At 41.3% G+C, this 21573-nt stretch overlaps 1 protein-coding gene across 2 annotated transcripts in view; it reads left to right on the top strand.

Annotated features, from left to right (window-relative positions):
* Window positions 1-358: 358 nt before the first annotated feature.
* The window catches only part of LOC130358833 (fidgetin-like), a 107390-nt gene continuing 86175 nt past the window's right edge, over window positions 359-21573 (top strand). Inside the window, exon 1 of one of the 2 annotated variants that reach the window (XM_056562686.1) lies at window positions 359-438. The gene's annotated coding sequence lies outside the window, so the exon portion shown is untranslated. The remainder of the gene's footprint in view (window positions 439-21573) is intronic. The other variant, XM_056562691.1, reaches the window with a different exon arrangement.

The raw sequence follows: 21573 nt of genomic DNA, 5'->3' as shown, positions 1-21573 counted from the left end.
ATTTCGCCTCCCTCCCATTCTTTTCACAACACTCTCCCCTCTAAGCTCTGCTATTCCTTTCCCAGTGCTCAATAGGACCCTCCAGATACATTCTTCTCCTCATGTGCTGCCTTTTCGGAGACCAAGAGGGAGGAAGATAACAGTGCTGTAGGGGGACAGGAGCCCTGAATGCATGATTGGTCACTTTTTCTCCCCTGCTGGCTAATATAGTTTTGGAAGGAGTCAAAAGCTGGAGGGATGTGGTAGGGGGAGGGGAGGCAGGGGGATGCCCTAGTGATTGCAGTCCAAGCAGCCTGCTGTCACACTCTCTCTCTGCACACACATTGTCACAGTAAGAATGGTGAGTCCCACACACGGCTTCGCTTTGGTCCTCTTGGCTTTGCACAGTGTGGATTACTAAGCAGCACATTTGAAGGAGCATGTTCTCAGAACCAGGAGGTAAGGAGAAGCTTCTATCTGGATACATAAATGGTCTATTTTTTTTAAAGTACTGGATGTTCCCTGTTGCTTTAATGTGGAAGAAGCAGCTGTCCTGCATCAGCATGATCCGCTTTCAAACCTTTTGTTGCCAATGGGGCAAGCAATGCTTTTGCCACACAATCCTACCACAGAGGTCAATAGGCATGATGGCAATTGTGCAAGCTCTGGGATTTATACGAATTAACAAAAGACTGGATTTCCAGCCATTAGTTTTCCATGCGTCGTGTACCAATATGGGACTGGGACTATCCTGCGTATTGGCTTTAAAAAAAAATTATTATTTATCACTAGTCTGTATGTTTGCGTTCATTTTGCACTTGAAAGTATATAAAGTTTCTTCAAGGAAGTCATTGTGGTGAGGTTTTCAATTTTTATGTCTACAACGTGAACATGTAAAACCTCCTCTTTGCATTATGTGTCCAATGGAAATGTAGCACTTTGTTGCAATTATATGGTAGGCTGGACTGTGATCATATATGTATGATTTTTGTGAATGAGGGGATGGCAGTGGTTTAGAGGAGTGGCATTGTGGGGCACATTGTAGCTGCAGTTCTTATCAACAGAATTCACTTTTCAGATGTCTACTAAGTTATATACATATATATGTGTGTGTGTATTAATACATATATATATATATATATATATATATATATATATATCAAGTGTGCATTAATATAAATATATATATATTTATTAATACAATATATATATATATATATCGTGTATATATATATATATATATATATATGTATATATGTGTGTGTATTAAGAAATATAAATATATATATTAATACACATATATTAATAAATATAAGTATATATATTAATACATATATATTTATATTAATAAATAAGTATATTATATATTAATACACACACACATATATTATATATATATATATATATATATATATGTGTGTGTGTGTGTATATTAATATATAATATATTAATACATATATATACATTTATATATACACACATCATATATATGTATATTAATACACATATATATGTGTGTGTATTAATAAATATATATATATATATATATATATATATATTAATACACACACATATAATATATATATATATATATATATATATATATATATATATTATATGTGTGTGTATTAATAAAAAAAATACATATCTATATATATAATATATATACAGATATATATGTATATTAACACAGACTTTCACATATGTATACACACACACACACACACAGATATATATGTATATAAACACACACACATACATTCATATATGTATATAAACACACATTCATATATGTATATAAACACACATTCATATATGTATATAAACACACTTTCATATATGTACACACATATATACACGTTGGTCATGTACCGCACCCCCTTTTGTGTCTGTACCTATTTTTTATATTGGTTTATCCAATTATTCAAGTATTTCTTCTGCGTTTGCAACTTATTTTACTTTGGTCATTGTGATCCCTTTTTTGGGTTGTATTATTCAGCCCTGGCCTCTCCACACTTCTTTATTTTGCCGGCCTGTTTTTCTATCATTCTCATTTATTTAGTGTATGAATTAGGGAAAGCTGACTGTGTGGTTTGCTTATAGAGGGACAATGCTTTCTGCCATGTCTGCAGGCTAGTGACTAGTGGCTACTCCGGGGCTGGACGGGGAATGAAACCCCCAGCAGGCTCATGCATACACAGTGGGAAAAGTTGTCATTCATATTCTCACATCATAATAGGCGTGAACGCAGGTTGTGCTTATTTCTGCTGTTACCTTCTACAAAAAGACATTCACACATTGCGGGATATATTTATACTTCTGTCATACAAACAATTTCGCACCATCTCAGACTGAGCCATACCATGTAATCTCCATCATAACATGGCTTTTCCCCCCTGAAGGAGAATTAGAAATGGTCCAATAGTATTTTTTTTCTACTTTATTTAGTAGATTTAGATGTTTAAATGTGCCATATGTAGTATATGTTATGAGAATTTAGCATTTTCAGACATTACAGATTTCTAAAGGTGTCTTAGGCCCATGTGTCCAGTAAAGTTTAAGACAAGGTTTTCCAAACAGTGTGTCTCCAGCTGTTGCAAAACTACAACTTCCAGCATGCCCGGACAGCCATTGGCTGTCCGGGCATGCTGGGAGTTGTAGTTTTGCAACAGCTGGAGACACACTGTTGGGAAAAACACTGATTTAAGAAGCTGGAATGGATATAGAAAGTACTATCTAAATCCTTCCATTTACTGGAATCCTACCGATGGGTGATTTTAATGATAGTAAGCAGTGTTGGGGTGAGCAGGGGCATAGGCATAGGCATATGTGAACGGCTGTCCGGGCATGATGGGAGTTGTAGTTTTGCAACAGCTGGAGACACACTGGTTGACAAAAAAAGGCGCACGCAGGGTTTATTTGCGCCTTTTGGGTTATACATTTCTGCTGATTTTGAGTTGCAATCCACTGATTTTGGCAATACACATGATATGGAAGGATTTTATCAACTGCGCCTTTTTGTGAAAAAGCGCAAAAAAGGCGCAAAGCCACTGAAAAGTCTCTAAAACTGCACCAGCCCAGACTCAGCTTAGCTTTTTGGTGTATGTGAAGAGAGAAATTTCAGAAAATGTGATCTGCACAAAATTTATGAAATGCTCTACGACCTTTTAATAAATTTGGTGCTCCTACACATTACCAGCACATACAAAATAAAGGTGTAAAAAAAATGCTTCACTTATACCTACAATGATGAATGCCCCCCCACTGTTTGGAAAAACCCTGGTTTAGGGTACGTTCACACATACGCAGATTTGATGCGCAGGATTTTCTGCTGCAGATTTCAATGTAAACTTAAATGAATGAGCACAGATTTCCTGCACATCAAATCTGCGCAGGATCCTGTACGTGTGAACGTTCCCTTAAGAAGTTTATATGGCTATAGGATAATACTGACTAAATCCTTCAATTCTCTTGAATGATAGTACGCAGTGTTGGGGTGAGCAGGGGCTTTGTTTTAGTGGGCATATATGAACGGCTATCCCGGCATATTGGGAGTTGTAGTTTTGCAACAGCTGGAGACACACTGTTTGAAAAAACACTGGTTTATAAAAGCTTGTGTGGATATAGGATAACACTGACTAAATCCTTCAATTCTCTGGAATGATAGTAAGCAGTGCTGGAGATAGCAGGGGCTTTGTTTTAGGCTAGGATTCTACTTGGTTTTTTTTTCCCGTGTTTCTTTTTTTCACTGAAAAAAACGCCAGAAAAAACGCCAGTTGAAATTGCATTTTTGGCTCCTTTGGCATTTTTTTTTTCAAAATGTGTTTGGTACCAAAAAAATGCAGTAGGGATGGGAAAATATTTATTTAAGGAATGTTTTATTTTTCATAATGAACTATGAATACATTTTTAATAAAGTTTGTGTTTTTTTTTACATTTTTTTAGGTAGTACTACTCCCAGCATGGAACAGACTGTTCCATGATGGGAGTAGTAGGACCTGTACAAATAGACATATCGCAATGGTTGTCAATCCTGACACCCGATGCGACCGTCCATAATATAGCAGAGATGCGGAGCGTCTCTATACAGCGCTCGCATATCTGCTCTGTACTCCGGCCAGTGATGTGAATAGAACACATTTTCCGCCCAGAGTGGGGATTGGCCGGATGGTTGTAGCCAATGACAGCTCTCAGTGGGAAATATGAATGAGTGATGTTATATTCACATTACTGGCCGGAGTATATTGCAGAGATGCGGAGTGCAGGAGAAAGCGGCTCCGCATCTCTGCAATAGATAGGACAATCACAGCGGGTGTCAGGAGGGACACTTGATGTGATCTTTCCTTAACTGCAGGTACTACTACTCCCATCATGGAGCACACTCTGCTCCATGCTGGGAGTTGTAGTACCTGCAGTTAAGGAAAGATCACAACAAGTGTCATTTCTCCTGACACCCGCTGTGATCCTCCTGTATAATGTATAGATGCAGACGGCTGCTCTTCTATGGTCCCCTGCACTGACGTATATATACACCTATTCATATTTACCACAGAGAGTTGTGATTGGCTGTAACCATCGTGCCAATCACAGCTCTCTGCAGGAAATATGAATAGGTTTATATATACGGCAGTGCAGGAGACCATAGAAGAGCGGCCAGCCGCATCTATACATTATGCAGGAGGATCAAAACGGACCTGGGTGATCTGTCAATTAGTACAGGTACTACTACTCCCATCATGGAACAGTGTGTGTTCCATGCTGGGAGTAGTAGTACCACCTAAAAAATAAAGAAAAAGTGAAAAACACACACACACTACATTTTTGGTATTGTCGGCTATATTTTTAGTGCCCTGCCCGCCCATATATAAATTGATCCCTGTTTAAAAATTAATATAAATTTTGTTATAAAAAAGATACATTTTGATAAATACTATTTTTTTCCATCACTACTGTATCTTTTTTATTATTTTTCTTTAATAGTACTCTATGAAATTTTATTAAAAAAGGTATCTCCATCACTTTTCTGGATCGCTAAAGACCAAAAAAAGAATTAAAACCACCTGCAAAAAGTGCCAAAGTTAAAACCCACTTGGCATTTTCTTGGCGTTTTTCTCTACTCCCATAGACTTCTATGGGAGAAAAACGCCACGATTTCAGGGGAAAAAAACGCCATAGGCTCAACATGCTGCTATTTTGCAAAACTGCAGAGGAGCTGAAAAACACCAAAAAGGAGTGAAAAATACACCAATAGGATTAAAAAACGCTAAACTGAAAAACACCAAGTGGAAAAAGAATTTTGCGATATCTCATTGATTTACAGCTAACATCTGGCCGCAGCTTTTTTGGCCGAAAAAGCGCTGTGCGGCAGAATTGGCGTTTTTCTTGCCGTTTTCCCCCCCCCCAAAAAAAACAAGTGGAATTCCAGCCTTAGTGGGCATATGTGAATGGTGCTCATGTACCCTCTTACCCATTCTTGGGCAACCACATCAGCTCCACATATCTAAGTGTCCACATGGTGCCTCCTAAACGCTTTGGCTGGCATACATCATGGCATGATACCGCAGAACAAGTTCACATTAAACAGTAGGAAACCCGATCCCTTTCATTTACGTTCTGCCAATGTCATTCACGACCCCATGAGCAAATGGCTTATATGATGTATATACACCATGTGCTGTGGCGTTACAGTACACACTCAGAAGTTAAAGTTTCAGCCTTGGCCATGGTGATGTTTGAGTGTGTGGTGTTACGTGAAGAAAACAAATATAACTTCATCCCTTTGGACATCGGGATCTGGAAGAAATCTCTTTATTCCCCCTGGGGGGATCTTGTGTTTCATATTAAGTCTCCAATTATTGCACACATGGTAAAATCTATTTATATCAACTCCTGTTAGTAAAGTCCTGCTGGAATTCTGAGACCCTGTGTCACTGAGATTACGCAGATTCCTCACCTCCTGCTGGATTATTTGATGTGGGAAAAGGCTCAGGGTGATCGTTTCCATTTCCATTACAGCCTGAGACTGCACAGCTTGCTGTCCCCCCATCTATGTTACCGCAAACCCTCTTGTTCACATTGATTTGTACTGTTCAACCCATGTAACTTAAACTATGATGGAGGGAGATAAGATTGTCCAGTGGGTGAAGTTGTGGAGTGGAGAAACCCTGTAAGACAGTGTTTTCTAACAGGGTGTCTCCAGCTGTTGCAAAACTACAACTCCCAGCATGCCCAGACAGCCGGAAGCTGGGCGTTGTAGTTTTGCAACAGCTAGAGACACTCCGTTTGGAAAACACTGCTGCAGGACAATTTTATTAAAGGGGTACTCCGGTGGAAAACTTTTTTTTTTTTTTTTTTAAATCAACTGGTGCAAGAAAGTTTTTAACTGATTTGTATATTACTTCTATTAAAAAATCTTTACCCTTCCAGTACTTATTAGCTGCTGAATACTACAGAGGAAATTCTTTTCTTTTTGGAACACAGAGCTCTCTGCTGACATCATGATCACAGTGCTCTCTGCTGACACCTCTGTCCATTTTAGGAACTGTCCAGAGCAGCATATGTTTGCTATGGGGATTTTCTCCTACTCTGGACAGTTCTTAAAATGGACAGAGATGTCAGTGGAGAGCACTGTGGTCATGATGTCAGCAGAGAGACTGTGTTCCAAAAAGAAAAGAATTTCCTCTGTAGTATTCAGCAGCTAATAAGTACTAGAAGGATTTAGATTTTTTAATAGAAGTAATTTACAAATCTGTTTAATTTTCAGGCACCAGTTGATTTAAAAAAAATAAGTTTTCCACCGGAGAGCTCTGCTAGAGGAACTCTGCCCCTGAATACAGAGTCAATGGCATGTAAGGCTGGGTTCACACTACGATTTGAACTACGGTTCCCGTATACGGCTGGGAGGAGGAGTGGGCGGGGCTTAATCGCGGCACCCTCACTCAGCCTCCGGTTGGCTGCATTTTCGGCCGTATGCAGTTTCCCGACCGCAGGCAAAAACGTGGTCAACCACGTTTTTGCCTGCGGTCGGGAAACCGCATACGGACGAAAAAGCAGCCGACCGGAGGCTGCGGTTCACTCAGGTCGGCTCATAGACATACATTAACTACGGTTCCCGAATACGGCTGAGTGCGGGTGCCACGATTAAGCCCCGCCCACCCCTCCTCCCAGCTGTATACGGGAACCGTAGTTACAAACCGTAGTGTGAACCCAGCCTAACATTTAAAGGTGTACTCCGGTGGAAACATTTTTTTTAAATCTACTGCTGCCAGAGAGTTAAAGGAGTAATCCAGGAAAAAACTTTTTTTTATATATCAACTGGCTCCAGAAAGTTGAACAGATTTGTAAATTACTTCTTTTAAAAAAACTTTATCCTTCCAGTACTTTTATTAATCAGACTTGCAACAGACTTTAGAGATTTGACTTCAGGCTTGACTATAGGCTGAACTTGGCTATTTGTAGTGACAGCAGACACAGACTTTTGACTTACTGGAATGACTGTAGCTTTGCGGCCTTCCAGATGCCGGTCACTAGCACTGAGATCTCTGGTGTTTGCTGTTCCTCAGCACGGAGCATAAGAGAGTGAATTGTAATGGTCGCCCCTTTTTCTAGTGGGGGGTTGGACTAAGGTCCATTGGTCAAGCTGTGCGTCATAGGTTAAGCTGGTGCTCTCTGGGTAACATCATGTGACAATATAACATGTGACATTCCACAGGTCCTTCAGACCTCTCACAGGTCCTTTAGACTATCTATACATTAGGACACAGACTATTATCCTATGACCGTAAAGGACACTTATAATAACAGCAGGGGAGACACTGCAGGAGAGCCCCCAGGTCACTGAGGGACTCAACCTGACGGGGCCTAAGTGTAGTACAGGACCATGTCCTGTACTGGGACATTACAACTGTAGCTTGCTTGCATTTGATGGTGGCTGCAGGACTTGACTTTGAGGCCTCCAAAACTCTGGACACACACACACTAGGCACGACTGAAGTGAGCAAAGACTTATCTCCAAAGAGAGCGAGATGGCTCCACCAAGGGCTTATATGGGGGAGACTAGAAGGGAGCCCATAGGGCACTCTTGGGGCCACCTGGTCACTGATACCTCCTTGGTAACAATCACATGGTACAACTCTTAAAGCAACATTACATTTTATAATACATTACAATGCAGAACTTATGTACGGGGGGGGGGGGGCCCAGGGGACACTGAAGGGAGGCTGTCGGACAGGGCAACAAGGGTACGGGGTAACACCTCCCGTACTGGGCCACCACAAATGCAGAGCATAGTCTACTAAGACTAAAGATGTAAAGCTATAAACTGACAATTTGTCCTTTCTGACTTTTCAGTAGAAGATGTTTTGCATGTCTGTCATCAATATCTTGTACAGAGTTTCAGAATAGACTGCGCGTTCTTTGGGGGGATTTATCATTCACTGTCAGTGTAAATCAAATCCCCCCCCTCGAACCCCAACCACCCCTCCCCCCATTTTCTTGGACGAATGTCGCAGGTACTTTCCCCACATTTATCACAGATGTACACGTTCATCATAAATAGCAAAGTAGCTGAGATATAAATGAATGCGTTTGGGCTAAAATGTTGCGACCATTAAAATAAAAGAAATGTTAAAAAGTGCCCCATTAAAGGAGTACTATAGGCAGCCATAGAACACTTATTCCCTATCTACAGGATAGGGGATAAGTGTCTGATCGCGCTCTCCTGTACGCCGCGGCTGACACCCCTTCCATGTATCTCTGTGGGAGAGGGAGATGCAGCGTTTTTGAATCCCCGCCTCTCCCATAGAGCTGATTGGAGGGGGGCATCGTGTCTATCGACCTTAGTGAGGTCGACGACATGAGCATTAGCCGCGCAAAGTCGCGGCAATGCCGGGTACAAGCGGTCGGCGCCCCACGATCAGACATTTATCCCCTATCCTGCTAATAGGGGATAAGTGTTCTATCTCTGCAGGTCTACTTTAATAAAACATCGGCCACTGCAGAAAGCTAACCATGACATACTATGTTCAAGTTGTGTTCTTGAATGTGTGTAAATGAATGTTGCGTCTTATTTACCCATTGCACAAATATAGTGACCATTTACCCCCCCCCCCCCCCAAAAAAAAAAAACTAGGTAAAACCAATGTTAAATCCCCCTCTATATACTTTAAATCACTGTGGAAAAGAAAAAACTAATTACTGTCAAAAATATATAATACTGGAGAAAGTTTTCTTTGGCCTGTTTTTTGCAAAACGTCCATAAACCTTAGGTAGTCAGGACTTTAACATTGTATACAGAAAATGGTTCATATGGTAGCTAATTTATTAGAGGGTTAATATAACTGCACTTACAGGTCTGTATCAGGGCCACACTAACCCCTCTTTGGCTTTACTTTACTGAACGTAGATCACCACAATGTTAAAGTCCTGGCTACCTCAGGTTTAAAGACCCCAGATTTGTTTAGTAGATCCACAGGGAGTCCTGTTCTTGCAGCTATACAATAGTTTATAAGAAGAAGTCTCGGGCACTCCAAAATGTATCATAGTTCCATACATATGCAACATGTTGGCATGGATACCCCCGGGATGTACTGGTTTCTTTCCAGCCCGTTATGGCGACCAGTGTTGGAGAGCGACCATGATGTCTATAATTGTTAACCACATAACCCATAGAACAGTGTTTCTCAACCAGGGTGCCTCTAGCTGTTGCAAAACTATGTGGTAGAGGGTGTGATGCAAAGGGCAGATGAATTACCCTAGGGGCGGATGGGATTAACCCTTGTATTCGTGACGCCAGGGCATGGTTTATCCTCAATGCCACCTGAAGGTATATAGCTGGATCCTGGGCTAGGCACGGAGGCAATAATGACTCCAACGACAAGTTACGGACAACGGTAGCTTTAGTGAGGTTAGACAGGTGGAAAAGTCTATACAGTTCAGCCAGGGCCCACAGAGGTGACCAGTGACTCAGAAACTTGCTGGGACTTGTAGTAGATGGTGTCAATTTATTGCAGGCCACATTGACTTGACAAATGATGACTGTGACTGACTTGACTGATGACTGACAATACTGAGACTGTGGCTTACTTGTAGCTGCTTGTGGCTACAGACTGGACTTGAGGCCTCCTATGTCCTCCTATGGACACTCACTTAGGCTCGACTGCACTGGACCTCAGCAAAGACTAAGAGAGTAAGGAAAGAGTGAGATAGCTCCACCCAGGGCTTATATGGGGGAGACCAGCAGGGAGCCCATAGGTCACCCCTGGGATCACCTGGTCACTGGTACCTCCTGGGTAACAATCACATGACAAGTCACCTGGTAAATAGTCTTAAAAAGACCACGCTTTCTGAACACATTACATGGTATAATACATTAGAAACATATTTACATGGGGGACAGATGCAAGAAGGTCCAGGGGACACTGTAGGGAGGCTGCCTGACACTGCAGCAAGGGTACGGGGTAACACCTCTGGGCCACCACAACTACAACTCTCAGCATGGCCGGACAGCCTTAGGCTGTATATTGTGTAACCTGTAGGCTGGTGTTTCCCAACCAGAGTGCCTCTAGCTGTTGCAAAACAACAACTTCTACAGCCTTTGGCTGTCTGGGCATGCTGGGAGTTGTAGTTTTGCAACAGCTGCAGAGCAGTGTTGATGACATGATGCATATATTTCTATACCTTGTAACCTGTAGACCACATATGAGTTGTAAACCCCATAACCCATAGGCCAGTGTTTCCCAACCAGGGTGCCTCTAGTTGTTGCAAAACCGCCTTAGGCTGTCCCGGCATGCTGGGAGTTGTAGTTTTGCAACAGCTGGAGAACAGTGTTGAGGACAAGATGCATATATCTGTTTATTGTGTAACCTGTAGACCAGTGTTTCCCAACCAGAGTGCCTACAGCTGTTGCAAAACTACAACTTCCAGCATGCCTGGATAGCCAAAGGCTGTCTGGGCATGCTGGGAGTTGTAGTTTTGCAACAGCTGGAGAGCAGTGTTCATGACATGATGCATATATTTGTATAGCATGTAACCTGTAGACCAGTCAAAGGCTTTGCTGGCATGCTGGGGGGTTGTAGTTTTGCAACAGCTGGAGGCACCCCGGTTGTGAAACACTGCTATAGAGAAAAGGACTAATAACGAGAATGTAAGTGGGGGGTCTGAATGCAACAGGTCTATGTATGTTGAGCACTTCAGGGGAGAGGCGCCACATGCTTTCTACCTCTTACAGCTTCACCCCATTTGTCAAGTGTTTCATAAACAGCAATTGCGCTATGGGAAACCAATGGGAAGCATGGTAGATTTAATATGCAGAGAGTTGAAGTGGAATTAACCTGCCCTAGACTACTGAGGGCATCTGATCTCTCAATTGCTTTGCTTATTGGTGTGTGTGCTCTATGATTACTATATCCTTTACATGCCATCCCCTGTGTTATGGCTAATTCATACATTGCTGTCATCGGGCTTGTGCACTAAGAGATTGTTAAGTAACATCTGCAGCCACGCTCTGCTATATATATTACATAGTGATGCCATAGGATTGATTGAATTTGGGCGTGAGCTTCCTAAATCCTCATGGACATCAATAGGAGTACTGATGTAGCAGAGCTGTATTTGTCAGATGATGATATGCAGATGTCTTATTTTTGGTTTAATAAGGGACTGTGGAAAAGCTGCCATGAAGCACATATAATACACCCTCAAAGAGTTTAGATACACATTTGGCTCTGTTGTATCTGTATGTAGCAAGAGGATCTCATCATTTACCAGGCTGATGGAAAAATAGTAGTATTAATTCACATCAGGTCATGACTGCCGTGACACAATTTGGGAAGGGGAACAGGGAAAAACATGAAGGAAAAACACTTGCATGACATTAAAGGGGTATTCCAGAAAAAAACTTTTATATATATGTCAACTGGCTCCAGAAAGTTAAACAGATTTGTAAATGACTTCTATTAAAAAATCTTAATCCTTTCAGTACTTATGAGCTTCTGAAGTTAAGGTTGTTCTTTTCTGTCTAAGTGCTCTCTGATGACACGTGTCTCGAGAAGCGCCAAGTTTAGAAGCAAATTCCCATAGCAAACCTCTTCTAAACTGGGCGGTTCCCGAGACACGTGTCATCAAAGATTACTTAGACAGAAAAGAACAACCTAAACTTCAAAAGCTCATAAGTACTGAAAGGATTAAGATTTTTTTAATAGAAGTCATTTACAAATCTGTTTTACTTTCTGGAGCCAGTTGATATATATATAAAAAGGTTTTTCCTGGATAACCCCTTTAAACTAATAAAAAACAACCAACAACAGTAATTCTTTTGTGGGTGGGGTAGGCTACGGTTTTATTTTAAATCACAAGAATAATTGTTACATCACAGCAGGACATGCATCATTATGTGACCCCAAGCCCGGGGTAAAAGTCAGCCTACGTGTCGGCGACAAATAATGTACAATATTTTCGCTGTTGCTCAACAGAAAACGGCCTTAAAACAGGGAGGGAGGGAAAACGATCTGAGAAGATGAAAAACCCGGGAAAAAGCAGGGATATATAATTTGGGGTGATTCCTTATTGGTTTAGAATCTCTATATTTTATAGGTTGAGGAACTTTCAAACTATAATTGGTAGGGATGTCTGTCACTTGAACTTGTGAACTGGTCATGCAAAATAGGTGATACCAAAAAATCCCAGAACACAGGGGGGCGGGGGGAAGAGTCAACATAGCAGTCAGAGGCACCTTCCCTATACAGTATGGTGCCTGCCAGTACTGTTAAAGGACTGGTTTCGACACCCATCTAGGTAGACAGCTGAGTAAGGCCGTGGTGCCAAAACCCGTCCTGTAACTGTACATGACCTGACATGAAAAATACTACGATTATTGCTTAAACCTGGTAAGTGATGAGAGCCTCTTGCTACATGCAGATACAACAGGGCCAAATGTGTATCTGTATGTAGTAAGAGGATATCATCACTTGCCGTGTTAATGAATAATTGTAGTTTTTATTTCAACATCAGGTCGTGTACAGTTACAGGACGGGTTTCAGCACCACGGCCTTACTCAGCGGTCTACCTAGATGGGTGCCGAAACCTTTAACTGTACATGAGCTGATGTGAATAAATACTATGATTATTGCATCAACCTGGTGAGTGATGGGATGTTATTAGTTTTGATACCATCTCCATTGCAGTTGTGCTGCTATTTATTTACCACTGTTGCATCTGCAGGCATATCTTCCAGTATAAAATTATCTTATTCATATCGATACAACCACGTGTTAATATTCATATTTTATTACTTTCTGCACTATGAAACCATTTTATAGCTAAATGTTCATTTATCAGAAAAATATGTCATGCACAAACCGATATATATAACAGCGCACTAGCTGGGAAACGTGAAAGAGTTGTTGCTCTGCCTCATGTTATTTATACGTACTGCATGTGAATTAGAACCTGGTTGCCTCAGTTCATTCCCAAATATTACATTTAGGTGTAACATTAGCACTAAACAGAGCAAGCAGTCAGATGTCGCTCTCATTGTGTACTGAATACTAAACACATTAGCTGGAATTGCAGATTGGTTACTGTAGTTAAGTGTAAACTTTGCATCTAAATGCAACTTTTCATAATGGAAAAGTATTTAGCTGCGAAAGTACTTTGTCAGTTTGTGCATTTGTGAGTGGGGGAAATGATGTCTTTTTACTGACGTGAATTGCCATGTTATAGAATTTTGAGTAAAATTTAGAGAGGTACATTAGTAACAAGTGCAACAGGAGGGGTAAGCTTAATGGTTTTTTTTACCACCATGAACACTCTCTTAAGGATAGGACATAGGTGGTGTATGATCACAGGGGACCTGGCGACTAGGACCTTCCACAGTTTTGAGAACAGGAATCATGAAGCTGCTGAATGGAGCAGAGGTGAAATATATGCACTGCCCCACCATTCATTGTCAAAGGACCATAACAGACTGCCACTGTATTCAGATGGTATCTTTGGGACTTCTGTTCTTAAGATGAAGAGGGTTCACAGTACTTGAACACCCTACAGCCATACACTTATTCCCTAAACAATGGATAGGAAATACTTTTCCATGGTGGCACAACCCCTTTAAGGTTTCATAAATTGTGCAATATATATAATATATATATATATATATATATATATGTAAACATTGTAGAATAAACAGCCCCCAAATAACTGTCTTGAGAAACTGTCTTGTTCCCAGATTAACACACCACACATATTATACATCATGTGACAAGTGAATCATAGCACTGGTACCAGGGTTGCACCAGCCACTCCTTATTAGTAGGTCTTGTGTCTTTGGAGGTCCTTCTGACTGCAAGGACAGCACTTGCTTTGGGATTTCTCCTATTTACTATTGGCTGTCTATTCTAATTCAAAACAAAAGTAACTCAGAACAATTAACTTCTTCAAGTCAATATCCACTACCCTCACAACATACCACAGATTTCACCTACCTTGGTACTGTAGTGTGCTAGTTGTACACTTACAGTACGCAGAAAGAGTTTTTCTTCTGTAACCCCAACTTTCTTGCCACAGACTACCATTTAGCTAGTCCCATACTGCATCACACTCAGGCCAATATACAAACACGGACTTTCCATAGTCCCTTGACTCGCGTCTTTTTGGACTTTCACAATCCACAAAGTTTATCCCAGAACCAGTTACCCCTAGAAATAATGTCTCTCCAAATCTATCTATCCCCAACTAGATCACTGACCAACTTTCCATGACTTTCCATGACTACTTGGCCTTGCTACACAGGACCACTTTGGCACATCCTAAATTCAGGGTGTCTGACAGGATCTTAGGCAGCTACTTGGGCACTTGTCACTTGCTACAACTTCTATTTCTCTGACCGTCCTTGATGGAAAAACTTAGAACATCTCTCAGGCCACAGCGGGGTCCTGAGAGACCTCATGTGGTTCCACCACACCCACTCCCCGTCCACTGCCAAAACACTATATAGTCTACCTTTAGCCGCTGCCTACACTTACACTTATGTCATGTAAGGCTCTTAGTTGGCCTAGCACCTCCTCCAAGCTGGCAACAAGGGAAACTACCATCTCTGCTGCCCAATGACTCTGCCAGGGAACCGCAGTTCACCAACCCACTGTTACTCTGTACTCAAGGTACTCAGGCAGTAGATACTTCAAGCCACAGCATATACACATTTAAATAACATACAAAAACAAAACATACTTAAAATGTCTTTACACAGTTCTCTTACACGGGACATCACCAGTCTTAAAGGGGTTATCCAGGAAAAAACTTTTTTATATATATCAACTGGCTCCAGAAAGTTAAACAGATTTGTAAATTACTTCTATAAAAAAAATCTTAATCCTTTCCGTACTTATGAGCTTCTGAAGTTAAGGTTGTTCTTTTGTCCAAGTGCTCTCTAATGACACCTGTCTCAGGTACCGCCCAGTTTAGAAGCAAATCCCCATAGAAAACCTCTTCTAAACTGGGTGTTTCCCGAGACAGGTGTCATCAGAGAACACTTAGACAGAAAAGATCAACCTTAACTTCAGAAGCTCATAAGTACTGAAAGGATTAAGATTTTTTTAATAGAAGTAATTTACAAGTCTGTTTAACTTTCTGGAGCCAGTTGATATATAAAAAAAAAATTTTTTTTCCTGGATAACCCCTTTAAGGGGGAGGAATAAGGTTTACCTTCCTTACACATCCACATTTTATCTCTATCTTAATTGGAGAGCAGTTTGTGTTCATCAGAATGTAGAGTCTTTATTGACTCCTGTCCAGTCCTGTATCTCCCATTACTTGTATAATCTTGTAGTAATGAAGTGGCAGGCACTGTGGTGACTAATGTAACTTATTTAACCTAGACATACAGAATCACTTTAATTTACCCTGGAAAAAAAGCTTCTAGCGGCTGATGGGTTGTTTGGGCTTTTCTCAGAGGAGCTACATGTTATGAGAACACACTGCAAGCTGCTGGTCCCGAGGGACAAACACAGAAAGCGAAATGACTGGTAAAGCCGAGTGTTCATTCTTTATACCTCAGTCATTCCTTAGAAAATCGAATGAATAGGATTTGTGGTCCTTCTCCAGATGAACAAGCAAAGATATTAATTAAAGAGAAATAAAAGAACATGATATGAATGTGTGAGGGAACATGGGGTTTCTTCGGATTTGATAAGGAGAAAGTTAGAAGTCTTGGATCCTTAAAGGGGGTTGTCCCTCGAGCAGAAGCTGATGAGAAAGTGTCCCCCTGCTGGGACCCACAACTATAAGCTGTATATGGGGAAACAAGTGTGGTGGCCCAGTACGGGAGGTGTTGCCCCATACCCTTGCTGCCCTGTCAGGCAGCCTCCTGCAGTTTTCCCTGCCCCCCACCCCCACCCCCCTGCATTTTGTTTATTGAAATTGTATATAATCCCTATGTTATATATGTAAGAGTGTTATACCTTTTAAGACTGTTTACCATGGGATTTGTCATGAGATTGTTACCCAGGAGGTATCAGTGACCAGGTTATCTAGGGTTTACCAATGGGACCCAACCAGAACCTCCCCCATATAAGCCTCGGGTGGAGCCTCTGCACACTCTCTTTGTCTTTGCTGAGGTCCAGTCAAGTCGTGCCTAAGTGTGTGTCCAAAGTCATAGGAGGCCTCAAGTCCAGTCTGCAGCCACAAGCTAGAAACCTTCAAGTAAGCCCCAGTCACAGCCTTGTCAGTCACAATTCAGTCAAGTCAAAGTCATCTGTCTAGTCAACGTGGCCTGCACTATATTGACCCCATCTACTACCAGTCCCAGCAAGCCATTAATGTCTCTGAAGTCACTGGTCACCTCCGTGGGTCCTGGCTGAACTGTATAGACTTTTCCACCTGTCTAACCTCAGTAAAGCTACCGTTGTCCGTAACTTGGTGTCTGAGTCATTATTGCCCCCCGTGCCTAGCCCAGGATCCAGCGGTATAGCTTCAGGTGGTATTGAGGATAAAACATGCCCTGGCATCACGAATACAAGGGGTGAATGCCATCTGCCCCTAGGGTAATTCCATCTGCCCTTTGCATCACAGATATAATCACGCCTGTGTACTATACGAATTTCATTAGGATTTTCGCATGGAAAAAAAAAGTGAACAAACATAGCGAATATGCGAATTTCGCAAACATAGGACCCATAGTTTACCCATAGTGTCTCATTCAGTTTAATTCACCAAACCAAGTTTACTAGCTCATACATTCAGCCCATTCAGTCATTAGTAGGCCCACCATGGATACGCAGCACTATGGGGGAGCTTTATGAAAACCTGTCCAGAGGAAAAGTTCAGATCGCTTCTTTCATTTTCCAGAGGACTTTTCAAATATGAGAGACTTGATTTGATTTGTTGCCATTTACAGTGTTTGATAAATCTCCCATGTCTACATAAGTTTGATGAAGGATATCAGCCCAAAACATTGCTAGAGAGACATGTACATTTCATAGCGGTGGTCCTTACCCCACCTATCAGGTAGTGATGGCCTCTCCAGAGGAAAACCACCAACAGTTATTGGCTGAAATCTGCACCTGGATTGTTGAGTTATTATTGAGGCTAGCATCATGTACTCCATTAACAAAACCAGAATATATCATAGTATTTTCTCATATCACATATAGCAAAAAGAGTTTATAAAACCATAGTCCCATTACCGCAACCTGTGTCTAGCCTATGTTTAGCTCCTTTTTAGGTTGTGTTCCGGGGTTTTATATTGCACTTAGACAAACTTCCCAGCTCTTAATGCGTCATTCCTGTCTTCCTGTTCCACGTGGCCTTTTATCTTTAAATCTGTTTCAGTTGTCCCTGGAGCTGGGAATGTGGGAGATTACAGAAATCCTCCTGTATTTTCTGGTTTGTTTGTGTGCCACATACCAGAAAAATAACAACGTGAAGGGTAATCTAGACGTGAGCCGCTCACTCTGCGCCAAATTAGATTATCCAGATCTCCAGCGCTGAAGTATTTAATACTGTAGTCGTATAGATTGAATTAAAGAGCCTTTTCCTCCATACATAAATAAGAAATGAATAGTTGTATCGGCTTTCGAGAGACATGGTGGATATCCAATATGGCTACCACTACAGTTAGCAACTTTCTCAGACTCCTCTATGACAAATCTGCCTAGACAGTGATACATCCCTTGTTCTAGTAACATTCTATACGTCTAAATATAAAAAAAAAAAATTTATGATGGAAAATATACATGAGGAAAATCTCCTGATGCATTCACTGAAGTGTCATACACTGTACAGGGCAAAAAGATGCCGAGAGGAATTCTGCTGCCCCAACTGAAAGTGAAGTCAACCCCATAGTTTTTTTACTCAATACAACCGGATAAAATTATTGTCTGCGCAGATTACCTTTGATCCATGGGGTTTTCTCATTTCTATATTTGGAGTCGGAAAATTGGTATCTACCTCCAGCTGTTGCAAAAGTACAACTCCCAGCATGTACGGTCTGTCAGTGCATGCTAGGAGTTGTAGTTTTGCAACAGCTGGAGGTATGCCCCCCAATGTGAATGTACAGGGACTAATTTAGTCCTCAAATGCGCATTGGTGCTCTCTCACTTTGGAGCCCTGTCGTATTTCAAGGAAACAGTTTAGGGCCACATATGGGGTATCTCCGTACTCAGTAGAAATCGCATTACAAATTTTTGGGGGCTTTTCTCCTTTTACCCCTTATGAAAAGGAAAAGTTGGGGTCTACACCAGCCTGTTAGTGTTAAAAAGAAAATTTTTTACACTAACATGCTGGTGTTGCCCCATACTTTTTATTTTCACAAGAGGTAAAAGGAGAAATTGCATTACAAATTTTGGGGGTCTTTTTTTCCTGAGTACGGAAATACCCCATATGTGGACATAAAATGCTCTGCGGATGCACAACAAGGCTCAGGAGTGAGAGCGCACTACGTACATTTGAGGCCAAAATTGGTGATTTGCACAGGGGTGGCTGATTTTACAGCCATTCTAACATAAACGCAAAAAATACCCACGTGTGACCCCATTTTGGAAACTACAACCCTCATGGAACCTAACAAGGTTAGCCTTAACACCCCACAGGTGTTTGACAAATTTTCGTTAAAGTTGGATGGGAAAATGAGATAATTTTTTTTTTTTTTTTACTAAAATGCTGGTGTTACCCTAAATTTTCCATTTTCACAAGGGAAAATAGGGGGGGAAAAAAGCCACTCAAAATTTCTAACCCCATTTCTTCTGAGTAAGAACATACCCCATATGTGGATGTAAAGTGCTCTGCGGGCGAACTACAATGCTCAGAAGAGAAGGAGCGGCATTGGGCTTTTGGAGAGAAAATTTGGCTGGAATTGAAGGCCATGTGCGTTTACAAAGCCCCCATGGTGCCAGAACAATGGATCCCCCCCCCCACATGTGACCCCATTTTGGAAACTACACCTCTCACGTCATGTAATAAGGGGTACAGTGAGCATTTACGCCCCACAGGTGTCTGACAGATTTTTGGAACAGTAGTCCGTGAAAATGAAAAATGGAATTTTTCATTTGCACAGCCCACTGTTCCAAAGATCTGTCAAACGCCAGTGGGGTGTAAATGCTCACTGCACCCCTTATTACATTCTTTGAGGGGTGTAGTTTCCAAAATGGGGTCACATATGGGGGGGTCCATTGTTTTGGCACCACAGGGGGCTTTGTAAACGCACATGACCCCGACTTTTATTCCAACCAAATTCTCTCTCCAAAAGCTCAATGGCGCTCCTCCTCTTCTGAGCATTGTAGTGTGCCATCAGAGCACTTGATGTCCACACATGGGGTATTTCCATACTCAGAAGAAATAGGGTTACAAATTTTAAGGGGCATTTTCTCCTATTACCCCTTGTAAAAATGTAAAATTTGGGGAAAAACTAGTATTTTAGTGAAAAAGTTTTTTGTGTTTTTTTTTCATTTTACACAACTGACTTTAACGAAAAGTCGTCAAACATCTGTGGGGTGTTAAGGCTCACTGTACCCCTTGTGACGTTCCTTAAGGGGTGTAGAAACCATTTCAGCAAAATTTGCTTTCCAAAAGCCAAATTTGACTCCTTCTCCTCTGAGCATTATAGTACGCATTGTAGTGTAGTAAGCATTGATGTCCACACATGGGGTATTTCCATACTCAGAAGAGATGGGGTTACACATTTAGGCGTAGATTTTATCCTATTACCCCTTGTAAAAATGTAAAATTTAGGGAAAAACCAGCATTTTAGTGAGAAATTTACACATCCAACTTTAACAAAAAGTCGTCAAATACCTGTGGGGGGTTAAGGCTCACTGGATCCCTTGTTATGTTCCTTGAGGACTGTAGTTTCCAAAATATTATGCCGTGTTTTTTTTTTTTTTTTTTTTTTTTGCTGTTCTGGCACCATAGGGGCTTCCTAATTGTGACATGCCCCCCAAACACCATTTCAGAAAAACTCACTCTTCAAAATCCCATTGTCGCTCCTTCCCTTCTTAGACCTCTACTGCACCCACAGAGCACTTGACATACACATTACTCAAGAGAAATTGTGTTAAAAATTTTTGGGTGAATTCTCTCTTTTACCCCTTGTAAAAATTCAAAAACTGGGTCTACAGGAACATGTGAGTGTAAAAAATGAAGATTCCAATTTTCTCCTTTACTTGGCTGCTATTCCTGTGAAACATCTAAAGGGTTACCACACACTTACTGAATGGCATTTTTGAATACATTGAGGGGTGCAGTTTTTTATAATGGGGTGATTTACTGGATGTTTCTAATATAAAGACTCAAATCCACTTCAATACTGAACTGAATTCTAATTTTGAAAATGTTGTAAAAAATTTGAAAATTGCTGCTGAACTTTGAAGCCCTCTGATGTCTTCCAAAAGTAAAAACATATCAACTTTATGATGCAAACATAAAGTAGACATATTGTATATGTGATTCAATATATCATTTATTTGGAATGTCTATTTTCCTTATAAGTGGAGAGTATCAAAGTAAAAAAAAAAAGTGACATTTTCAAATTTTTCATCACATTTTTGAATTTTTTACCAACAAAAATTTACCACTAACATAAAGTAGAATATGTCACGAAAAAACTTTCTCGGAATCAGAATGCAAAGTAAAAGCATCCCAGAGTTATTTAATGCTTAAAGTGACAGTGGTCAGATGTGCAAAAAATGCCTGGGTCCTTAGGGTGAAATTGGGCTGGGTCCTTAAAGGGAACCAATCATCAGATTTTACCCTATATAACGCTTGGCAAAGCGTTATATAGGGTAAAATCTTTATTTTCACCATTCCCGGGGGATGCTCCTGCCCCAGGGATGGTGAAGATATGAAGTTATAAACTAGTCACCGCTGCCGCTGTAAGTAGTCATCTGGGCGGGGAGCTCTTCTCCCCTACTCCCGTTCTTCGGCCGGCAGCGACACCCCCTCCGCTTGATTGATGGGCCGCGTCATCACTCTGCTCCGTCTGTTCAGTGCGCGGAACAATGACGTGGCCCATCAATCAAGCGGAGGGGGCGTCGCTCCCGGCCGAAGAACGGGAGTAGGTGAGAAGAGCTCCCCGCCCAGGTGACTACTTACAGCGGCGGCGGTGACTAG

Source organism: Hyla sarda, chromosome 2 (genome assembly GCF_029499605.1).
Source record: "Hyla sarda isolate aHylSar1 chromosome 2, aHylSar1.hap1, whole genome shotgun sequence".
Taxonomy (NCBI): Eukaryota; Metazoa; Chordata; class Amphibia; order Anura; family Hylidae; genus Hyla; species Hyla sarda.
This window is presented reverse-complemented; position numbering and strand designations above follow the sequence as displayed.